Raw genomic sequence first — 11,283 nt, forward strand, 5'->3', positions numbered from 1 at the left:
ATGAATTCCAGATAAAGACTTAAGTATGAAAGGAAGAACTTTAAACTTTTTAAAAATTACTGTCATTGGGTGGTGCCTGTGGCTCAAGGGGTAGGGCACCGGTCCCACATGCCGGAGGTGGCAGGTTCAAACCTAGCCCCGGCCAAAAACCCAAAAAAAAAAAAAAAAAAAAAAATTACTGTCATTATTTCAGGATAGGAGATCTTTTAAACAGATAAAATGCTATGATAAAAAATTAATACATTAAACATTAATAACTTCTGCACATCCAAAGATACCATTAAAAGAAAAAACATGAATTTGAGAAGGTATTTGTAATACATATAACAGATATTTATGGAATATATTAATATAAAACATACACAATAAGAAAAACCCAATAGAGGCTCGGCGCCTGTAGCTTAATGGCTAGGGCACCAGCACGTACACTGGAGCTGGCGGGTTCAAATCCAGCCCAGGTGTGCCAAATAACAGACAACCAAAAAAGTAGCTACCAAACAACAGGCTATCAAAAAGTAACTGGGTGTTGTGGCGGGCACCTATAGTCCCAGCTACTTGGGAAGCTGAGGCAAGAGAATATCTTAAGACTAAGAGTTTGAGGTTGCTATGAGCTGTGATGCCATGGCACTCTACCAAGGGCAACAGCTTGAAACTCTGTCCCCCCCCCAAAAAAAAAAGAAAGAAAGAAAGAAAAGAAAAACCCAAAAGAAAAATGACAGCAAATGACATAAAAGCATTTCACAAAGAAACACAAATAGCCAATAAAGACATGAAAATATACTCATTTCATTAGTCATCAGGGATATGCAAAAATAAGACTCCAATGCTATACAATTTTATTGTGTAGAAGATACATGAGATAAATGTTTTATTACAATACTTCATACCTTACATGTATTATATATACTCTTAAGTATGCATCAAATAATATATAAAAATAGGTTGCAAAAAAACTTAGGTATATCATCGTGATTTTTGCCTTCCTAAGTTTTAAAATTAAACAGTATTACAAAAAATCATGATGAGTAGGATCCTGTTATGCTCATTAATACACAAAGTCACATTCATGCCAGCTTTGTCTTGTCTAATATGCTCTTAGTTGACTTTAGAGATTAGCAGTGTGTCTGGCAAAACTGCTAATGCAGTTCTAGGCTATTAACCCTGAATTGGCTTTTACGCATTCATTTATTCACATGGGTGTTTACTAAGCACCTATTGTGCCACACTATGCTTGGCACTAGAGTTATAATAGAGAAGAAATGTGGTTCTGCCCTCATAGTGTTCATTCTAGTGAAGAAGTCAAAGGCAAATAAACAGGCAATAAATTGTTATAATTTGTAATAAATACTAGAACAGGGCGGCGCCTGTGGCTCAGTGAGTAGGGCACTGGCCCCATATACTGAGGGTGGCGGGTTCAAACCTGGCCCCTGCTGAACTGCAACCAAAAAATAGCCAGGGGTTGTGGCGGGCGCCTGTAGTCCCAGCTACTTGGGAGGTTGAGGCAAGAGAATCGCTTAAGCCCAGGAGTTGGAGGTTGCTGTGAGCTGTGATGCCATGGCACTCTACCGAGGGCCATAAAGTGAGACTCTGTCTCTAAAAAAAAATAAAAATAAAAAAAAAATAAGACACTGTCTTATTTTCGGGGAAACAGGGTACTAGGGAGGCTGAGGCAAGAGAATCGCTTAAGCCCAGGAGTTGGAGGTTGCTGTGAGCCGTGTAATGCCACGGCACTCTACTGAGGGCCATAAAGTGAGACTCTGTCTCTACCAAAAAAAAAAAAAAAGTACTTATACAGGCTTGGCACCTATGGCTCAGGTGGCTAAGCGCCAGCCACATACACCTGAGCTGGCAGGTTCGAATCCAGCCTGGGCCCGCCAAACAACAATGGCGGCTGCAACCAAAAAATAGCTGGGCGTTGTGGCGGGCGCCTGTGGTCCCAGCTACTTGGGAGGCTAAGGCAGGAGAATCGCGTAAGTCCAGGAGTTGGAGGTTGCTGTGAGCGGTGATGCCATAGCACTCTACCCAGGGCAACAGCTTGAGGCTCTGTCTCAAAATAAATAAATAAATAAAAAATAAAAGTACTCATACATAGGTCAAGTCCTAAGACTTTAATGTAGGTGTTATAAAGCAGCCCTTTCTTTAAAGTTAGACATGGGGTTAAACCTCTCTGAATCTGGGTGGCTCCTGTGGCTCAAAGGGGTAGGGTGTTGGCTTCATTTACCAGAGTTGGTGGGTTCAAACCCAACCCTGGCCAAACACTGCAAAAAAAAACTCTGAATCGGGCGGCACCTGTGGCTCAGTTGGTAAGGCGCCGGCCCCATATACGGAGGGTGGCAGGTTCAAACCCGGCCCCGGCCGAACTGAAACAAACAAACAAAAAAAAATAGCCGGGGGGCGGCGCCTGTGGCTCAGTGAGTAGGGTGCCGGCCCCATATGCCGAGGGTGGAGGGTTCAAACCCAGCCCCAGCCAAACTGCAATAAAAAAAAAAAAATAGCCGGGCGTTGTGGCGGGCGCCTGTAATCCCAGCAGCTGGGGAGGCTGAGGCGAGAGAATCGCGTAAGCCCAAGAGTAGAGGTTGCTGTGAGCCGTGTGACGCCACGGCACTCTACCCGAGGGCGGTACAGTGAGACTCTGTCTCTACAAAAAAAAAAAAAAAAAAAATAGCCGGGTGTTGTGGCGGGTGCCTGTGGTCCCAGCTACTTGGGAGGCTGAGGCAAGAGAATCACTTAAGCCCAGGAGTTGGAGGTTGCTGTGAGCTGTGTGATGCCATGGCACTCTACCTAGAGCCATAAAGTGAAACTCTGTCTCTACAAAGAAGGAAAAAAAAAAACTCTGAATCTATACAGAAAGTTTTTCTAAGGGACTCTTCTAAAAAGTTGGTAGAGAAGAAAAGACTTAGGATCTTAACCTTGGGAAGAGATGTATGTTCCCATATCCCTTAGAAGGCAAGCAGGAATCAGAAGGGTCCAGGGGAAGTGAATGTCTCCAAGTCAGACACACGGCATCTCCCACAGAGTCCAGTACAGCACACCAGGACCACAGAGTTCACAAAGGGGTTTTAGGCCAAGGCCCATCTAGTAATAAAATTTTCCTCCTTGCTTGGTCTGCCCCTGCACACAAATCTCCCTTGGTGACCCAGCAGTGGACTAGTAATGACAGCCCAGTGTTCAAAATCTCAGGACCCCCTTCTCTCTTAACACTTTAGTAGGTTGATTACATTCATAGCCAACTGGGACTCAGGAAACTAAGTTCTACACGGAAAGAACAAAGCCTGTGCATCCTGATCACTGCCCCTCAATAGTGAGGACCTGGAGACAGTGTCATTTCTAGAGCCAGATAGCCCCACTTCATCAACAGGCAGAGTCTGGCAAGCCCATTTAAGGCTCTGAGATCGCTGAGCAGTAGGTACCATGTTTACTACCCTATTTCCCCTAAAATAAGACATCCTCCAAAAATAAGACCTACTTACAGGAAAGATAAGACATCCCCTGAAAATAAGACCTAGCACATCTTTGGGAGCACACCTTAAAATAAGACACTGTCTTATTTTCGGGGAAACAGGGTACCTTCAAGTTCTCTGTTCCTCATCCAGAACCAAGTGACCAGTGTGCATGTTATCAACCATGAATTTGAAAGACCTAGAGTATGACTTCAAATTCAGGAATGTGGTATGCTTATAAAGGAAGACAGAGTAATGGGTAGGCCCTTCACACAGCAAGGGTAGATTATCTTCTTAAATTGAGGTTGAGAAAAATCTGAATGAAATCTAAACTCCAAAAGCCATAAAACATATTTTTTAAGTATCATTTTTAAATGCTTAAAACACTGATTCCATGAATCATTTTACTAGGAGAAAAAAGGTAAATTATTATCATTAAGTAAGCCTCCTGAGCAGCTGGGACTACAGGCGCCTGCCACAATGCCCCGCTAATTTTTTTGTTGCAGTTTGGTCAGGGCTGGGTTTGAACCTGCCACCCTCAGTATATGGGGCCGGCACTCTACCCACTGAGCCACAGGTACCGCCCATGAATCAACTTTTAAAAAACAGATTTTAGAAAAGAAAAAAAAAAAAAAAAAAAAAACAGATTTTAGTCTCAATGTCAAAGCAGAAATAGCAAAAAAAAAAAGATAATGGGCAAAAAGATATTCTAATACAATAAACAATATTAGCCAAGTCCTAGGAAGAGATTGCAGCAGACTAAACTAAAAAGCAAGTGGAACATTTAATATAGCTGAACCTGCATGAATAAGGTAGGCAAACATTAGAAGAATAAGGTCAGGTTCCAGAGCTGAGAGAAAACTAGTGATATAAAATGAAACATTTCAATAAAAAAAAAAGAAAAAGAAAAAAAATAAAATGAAACATTTCTGCTTCTACTACAGTGGTAGAAGTTACTCAACGGGAAGTAGATATTTATTCTCACTGGACACCTGAAGGCACAGGATTAGAAATACTCTTTTTTTTTTTGTTGAGACAGACTCCCACTATGTTGCCCTTGGTAGAGTGCCGTGGTGTCACAGCAACCTCAAACTCTTGAGCTTAAGTGATTCACTTGTCTCAGTGTCCCAAGTAGCTGGGACTACAGGCACCTGCCACAACACCGGCTTTTTTTGTTGTTGTTGCAGCAGTCATTGTTGTTTGGCAGCCCCAGGCTGGATTCGAACCCATCAGCCTGGGCATATGTGGCTGGCATCATAACCACTGTGCTACAGGCGCCAACCCTAAAAATACTGTGAACAGTAACAATAAGTCAGAAATACTTTAAAGGGCATTTGTCAGGTGGCAAATATGAGAATGAAGTGGGTCTTATTCTAAAAAAACAAGAATCACAGGACTAAGAAATTCCAAAACAGGCAATTAAAGCAGTAAAAATAAGAAAGTCAATCCAACGCTCAGAAAACTCTGGGATCTTGAAAAGAGAAATAGTGGGAGAATGGAAATGAAGAAATGCTGGACTATAAATCTGATTGGAAAGTTGCCTGCTATTGAAGTAGACTATCAAATTCATTAGAGCAAACCCCGCCCCCCCCCAATAATGCAGTATTGAGGTACTCAGACTACAACTAACAAGGAAGGAAACACAAAGAGACATTCCAAAGTTTAAAAAAACATGATGATGGGGCAGCGCCTGTGGCTCAGTCGGTAAGGCGCCGGCCTCATATACCGAGGGTGGCGGGTTCAAACCCAGCCCCGGCTGAACTGCAACCAAAAATAGCTGGGCATGGTGGCGGGCTCCTGTCGTCCCAGCTACTCGGGAGGCTGAGGCAAGAGAATCGCTTGGGCCCAGGAGTTGGAGGTTGCTGTGAGCTGTGTGATGCCATGGCACTCTATGGAGGGCCATAAAGTGAGACTCTGTCTCTACAAAAAAAAAAAAAACAGAAACATGATGACGGAAGTAGAAATGCATAAAGGGAAAAGGTAGGCCTCAGGAAATATGAGTTCTAATTGCCACTACTGCACATGTCTAAATTCCACACAAAGAAGTAGGCTATTCAAATTCACTCTTTTTCTTTTTTTTTTTTTGTAGAGACAGAGTCTCATTTTATGGCCCTTGGTAGAGTGCCATGGCCTCACACAGCTCACAGCAACCTCCAACTCCTGGGCCCAAGCGATTCTCTTGCCTCAGCCTCCCGAGTAGCTGGGACTACAGGCGCCCACCACAACGCCCAGCTATTTTTTGGTTGCAGTTCAGCCGGGACGGGGCTTGAACCTGCCACCCTCGGTAAATGGGGCTGGCACCCCACAGACTGAGCCACAGGCGCTGCCCCAAATTCACTCTTAGAAATAGAAAGCAGGGCAGCACCTGTGGCTCAAAGGAGTAGGGCGCTGGCCCCATATGCTGCAGGTGGTGGGTTCAAACCCAGCCACAGCCAAAAACTGCAAAAAAAAAAAAAAAGAAAGAGAAAGCAATTTATAAAATGTCAGAATTCACTTGCCTAGATTAGGGATATAAGAGCATCATAATTGATTTATTTTTTTTACTAGGACAGGCTCAGCGCTGGGGCTGGTCTCCACAATTGATTTCTTAATAGATTTCTTCCAAATTTCCAGGTTGTGGCCTCTGAACAACTAGTTGTCAATCGGACAGCTGAGGTAAGACCAAATCCATGCACTTTATTTTTTCCTTCTATTTTCTCTATTTACCCCCTTCCCTTAAATTACTCTTGAATGAGTAAAACCAATGTAGATTCTATCTACTGAATCTAGAGGACATCATTTTTGCTACTAAATAAGAAAACTGGTGCTGGGCGGCACCTGTGGCTCAGTCGGTAAGGCGCCGGCCCCATATACCGAGGGTGGCGGGTTCAAACCCGGCCCCGGCCAAACTGCAACCAAAAAATAGCCGGGCGTTGTGGCGGGCGCCTGTAGTCCCAGCTACTCGGGAGGCTGAGGCAAGAGAATCGCCTAAGCCCAGGAGTTGGAGGTTGCTGTGAGCTGTGTGAGGCCACGGCACTCTACGCAGGGCCATAAAGTGAGACTCTGTCTCTACAAAAAAAAAAAAAAAAAAAAGAAAACTGGTGCTTACATTACTAGCAGCAGATTTTTTTAAGACAGGGTTTCTGCTGTTGTCCAGGCTAGAGTGCAGTGGCACAATCATAACTCACTGTAACCTCAACTACTGAGCTCAAGTGATCCTCCTGCTTTTGCCTCCCAAGTAGCTAGGACTATAAGCATGCACCACTATACCTGCCTAATTTTTGTTGTTGTAGAGATGAGGTCTCAACATTCTCAGGCTGGAGTCAACCTCCTGGCCTCTAAATACTGGGATTACAGGTGTGTGTCACCACACATACCCTACAGATAGCAGATTATAATTGATTTTTAAATTTTGTGGATGTGAGGCTAGTTCTACATATTCTGTTTTTGTTTGTTTTTTTGAGACAGAGTCTCCCTTCATCACCCTCTGTAGAGAGCCATGGCATCACAGCTCAAAGCAACCTCAAACTCTTGGGCTTAAGCAATTCTGTTCCCTCAGTCTCCCAATTAGCTCAGACTACAGGCACCCCGCCCCACAATGCCCAGCTATTTTTAGAAACTAGGTCTCACTCTGGCTCAGGCTAGTCTCCAACTTGTGAGCTCAGGCAATCCACCAGCCTGGGCCTCCCAGAGTGCTAGGATTACAGTCATGAGCCACCACACGTGGCCCAATATTCTCTTTTTTGTTTTTGTTGTTGCCCCAGGCTAGATTACCATAGCATAGTAGCTCACAGCAACCACAAACTCCCAGACTCAAGCAATCCTCTTGCTTCAGGCTCCTGAACAGCTGGAACTACAGGTGCTTATCACCACACCCAGTTAATTTTTCTATTTTTAGTAAAGACAGGGTCTCGCTCTTGCTCAGGCTGGTCTTGAGCAATCAACCCAACTCAGCCTCCCATAGTGCTAAGATTACAGGTGTGCGCCACCTTTCCCAGCCAGTTCTAAATAGTCTGAAGAGCCCCATTTATTCTTTAGAATGCTAATACAGGGCACCGGCCCCATATACCGAGGGTGGCGGGTTCAAACCCGGTCCCAGCTGAACTGCAACCAAAAAATAGCTGGGCATTGTGGCGGGCGCCTGTAGTCCCAGCTACTCAGGAGGCTGAGGCAAGAGAATCGCTTAAGCCCAGGAGTTGGAGGTTGCTGTGAGCTGTGTGATGCCATGGCACTCTACCGAGGGCCATAAAGTGAGACTCTTGTCTCTACAAAAAAAAAAAAAGAATGCTAATACAGAACACAAGAAAGACTTGTGATTTGAGTAACCCAAGTTTGTAGCTCCTAAAGGATTGACTCCAATTTTGAAAGAAGTTTTACTGTGGGTAAAATGGTATCAAACAGCATCACATGATACAGTCAACTGGGAAGGTAGCCTCTCAATATTGGACCCCAATTAGACACCTTAGTGTCTTTCTGGATATGACTAAATAGAAGAATTGTGGGCATATATAATTGGAATCTTGAACTTCTGAGGAAACAAAGAATTGGCTTGATAACAAGAGGCTTATGGTTAAATTTTATAGAATAACAACAAATTGGGGGAATTTTATTACCAACATATTATTTCGGCTATTCTATTACCTATTAAGTAATACATTTATCTTGTCTAGTAAGCTTGGTAAGACTGATGCTGAGGATAATTTCAAATGAGAATACATAATGTCTTACAATGTAGCCTTGTAATACAATTAATTAGCATAGTACCCTGCTCCCTTGCAAAGAGGTTTCTGCGAGCATAAGCAAATAGGCATTGGTTCCTAAAGGCATTAAGGGATTGATTTGCCCAACTAGTCGGTCCACAATAGTTACACCAGGACAACTCCACTGATGAAACAAGTCCATGAATATGCAAGAGGGATTTTCTGATTTTCTGATATGTTCCACACCCCACAGGAAACGAAAACCAAAATATGAACTAAAATGTTAGCAACACTGACCTCTAAGCAAAATTCCAGGCTTTCCACCTTCCCCCATTCTATTAATCAAAGAAGCTCAAAAACAATTATTCATCCCAGGTATTAGGGTCCTTCCTGTTCACTCGGCTGGGATATCTTCTTTGGGGAGTCTTCCCCACAGACTTTTTGAAAGGAGCAACCTTGCTGCTCCTTTTACTGCTATCTCATTCGGTGCACATTCCCCTTTTAAGCCTCTTAAGCCACTTCTTTGGGAAGATGATGGCGAGGAAGGCTTTGAACTTAGAAAAGGGAGTGATAACACATTTCTATTTTACTAAAGGAAGTAAACTGAATTGTATGAATAGAAATAACTAGAAAGCCTTTTAACTTGCTTCGCTGAGACAGGGTCACGAAAACGGAAAACTGGGAATAGGAATTCACATCTACCACCACCTATGTGGCAAACGATTTGCCTAACACCTACTTCGACCACCCTGTAAGGTAGATATTGTCATTATCGCCACGTACAGAGGAGGAAACCGAGAATTGGATAGGCTTAGTATCTCATCCAGGAAACAGGACTGGTAAACTGGGGCTCCGATGAAATTCTCCAGCCTCCTGAAGGCCAGAAGCAAACCGGGCGTGGGCCGCCGCTCCCCACGCCCCGCACAGCCCAGACCCCAGCCCTCACCTACGGCTGCTGTGGGCAGGCAGGAGAACTGACCTGAGGGGCAGAGGGCCGGGCGGCGCGGGGCCGGACAGGACAGAAGTGCCTGCCGACCGTCTGGAGCAAAACGGCGGGTGCGAAACGTTCCTAAGCAGCTTTTCGAACGTGGAGTTCCAGCCGCTTCCGCCCGCCAAGAGACTCGAATCTCCCGGGGCGGAAGGGGCGGGACACGGCGGAGGCGGACGCGGCGATGAGATCTAGCGCGGGGAGCGCGCGCGGGGCACGTCGGGACGGAGCAGGCACCGTAGGCTTGGACCTGAGTCGGCCTCGGGCTGCGGGTGGTACCGCAGGATAGTTCCGTTGGGCTGTTCAGGGGTAGCTGAAGTCCTTGGTCATCAAACTGCGGATGAGCATCTCCCCGAGGGCGCGTGAAGATTTTTCCAGGTGACGTGGACATGCAAAGTTTCCACGCCCACAACTTTCTTACTTTCTCTTTCCTAAAATTGATCAGCCAGAGAAGTCCCTAGTAGTCAGTTCGCATTTTCGTCTTTAATTGCCGAGTGGCGGTGCTCTAACCCAACAAAGACAGGGGTACCTCTCCCCTCTCCTGAATTTTATTTAAAATGTGTTGCTATGAGGAATAAGAACCCCCAGGGGCCGGATTGTCCGTTAGATAAATCACGGCACCATAGACACCCACCCAGCATCACGGAAGTCTTTCTGACTTTGGTCATTATATAATTTTGATCTACTGCATGAATTACAGTTGTTGCGATAGCTCCATCCAAAACAACAAATTAAGAAGTGTAGCTTCAGGAAATAATATATATTAAATTTAAGCTTACTCATGTATTTTTATTGCATGAAGTATGATAGGGTGCTGGGTAAAAGATTTTCAAGTAAAAAAAATTGAATTAAAATTATATTCTTTGGAAAGAAAATATGAGTAAGGAGAGAAAGGGAAGAAAATGAGCTACTATTGGGCGGTGCCTATGGCTCAGTCGGTAAGGCGCCGGCCCCATATACCGAGGGTGGCAGGTTCAAACCCAGCCCCGGCTGAACTGCAACCAAAACATAGCCGGGCGTTGTGGCGGGCGCCTGTAGTCCCAGCTACTTGGGAGGCTGAGGCAAGAGAATCGCTTAAGCCCAGGAGCTGGAGGTTGCTGTGAGCTGTGTGAGGCCACGGCACTCTACCGAGGGCCATAAAGTGAGACTCTGTCTCTACAAAAAAAAAAAAAAAAAAATCTTAAAAAAAAAATAAAAAAATAGCTGGACGTTGTGGTGGGCGCCTGTAGTCCCAGCTACTCGGGAGGCTGAGGCAAGAGAATCGCTTAAGCCCAGGGGTTGGAGGTTGCTGTGAGCTGTGTGATGCCATGGCACTCTACTGAGGGCAATAAAGTGAGACTCTGTCTCTACAAAAAAAAAAAAAAAAATGAGCTACTATTAAGGGAGAGAGTCTGAATTTTTTTTTTTTTAATGATCAATGGTGAGTATATCAAATCCCTGGTATATCCAACCACTGGATACTAAGAGTGATATTACAGATTTATTTTTAAATATTTATAATAATCCAGATTTTAAAAATACAGGCATACTGTGGAGATATTGAGGGTTAGTTCTAGAACACGGCAATAAAGCAAATAGTGCAATAAAGTGAGTCACATGAATTTTTTGGTTTTCCAGTGCATATAAAAGTGATATTTATGCTATGCTTTAGTTTAAGTGTGCCATAGCATTATGTCTAAAAAAAAGTACATACCTTAATTTTAAAATAGTTGATTGCTAAAAAATGCTACCAATTGTGAAAAACTTCAGACAAGCTGGGTGCGGTGGCTCATGCCTGTAATCCCAATACCTGGGAGGCTGAGGTGGGTGGATTGCCTCAGCTCACAGGTTCGAGACCAGCCTGAGCTAGAGCGAGACCTCATCTCTAAAAAAAATATCTGGGCATTGTGGTGGATGCCTGTCATCCCAGCTACTTGGGAGACGGAGGCAAGAGAATGCTTAAGCCCAAGAGTTTAAAGTTGCTGTGAGCTGTGACGCCATAGCACTCTACCAAGGGCTACAAGGCGAGACTCTGTCTCAAAAAAAAACTTCAGACAAATTAAATTTTACACAGTTTAATTGAGCCAAGAAGGATTTGCAAATCAGCAAATTCCATGATCACCCACACCAGAATAGATTCTGAGCAACATTAGGATTGCCATATAGTTGGATAACATTATGGACAGAAAATGGAAGT

At 44.2% G+C, this 11,283-nt stretch overlaps 1 protein-coding gene across 1 annotated transcript in view; it reads right to left on the bottom strand.

The window, feature by feature from the left end:
* Positions 1–9,225, bottom strand: part of MELK (maternal embryonic leucine zipper kinase) — a 102,748-nt gene extending 93,523 nt beyond the window's left edge. The window contains exon 1 of the mRNA XM_053568789.1: positions 9,099–9,225. The gene's annotated coding sequence lies outside the window, so the exon portion shown is untranslated. The remainder of the gene's footprint in view (positions 1–9,098) is intronic.
* Positions 9,226–11,283: the final 2,058 nt, after the last annotated feature.

This window comes from Nycticebus coucang, chromosome 2 (assembly GCF_027406575.1).
Source record: "Nycticebus coucang isolate mNycCou1 chromosome 2, mNycCou1.pri, whole genome shotgun sequence".
NCBI lineage: Eukaryota > Metazoa > Chordata > Mammalia > Primates > Lorisidae > Nycticebus > Nycticebus coucang.